Genomic DNA, 225 nt, shown 5'->3' with positions numbered 1-225 from the left:
GGGGAGATGGCAGGAGGCCACGGCAGAGAGGAACCGCACAAGTGATCCTCCCGACAGCTGCCGGGGGGGAGAGACAGAGCTGTGGGCAGAAGCAAAACTGCGTTTTGGCGATGTGTCTCCAAGCGATAGAAGAAGCTGCCGCGCTGCAGGGCCCTTGGGGTACGCAGTGATGCAAAGGGCGTTTGAGCGGGGCCCACGGTGACACCCAGAGCCGCCACCCTGCAG

This window comes from Cariama cristata, unplaced genomic scaffold, assembly GCF_000690535.1.
Source record: "Cariama cristata isolate BGI_N322 unplaced genomic scaffold, ASM69053v1 scaffold10684, whole genome shotgun sequence".
Taxonomy (NCBI): Eukaryota; Metazoa; Chordata; class Aves; order Cariamiformes; family Cariamidae; genus Cariama; species Cariama cristata.
Note: the sequence above shows the minus strand (reverse complement) of the source record.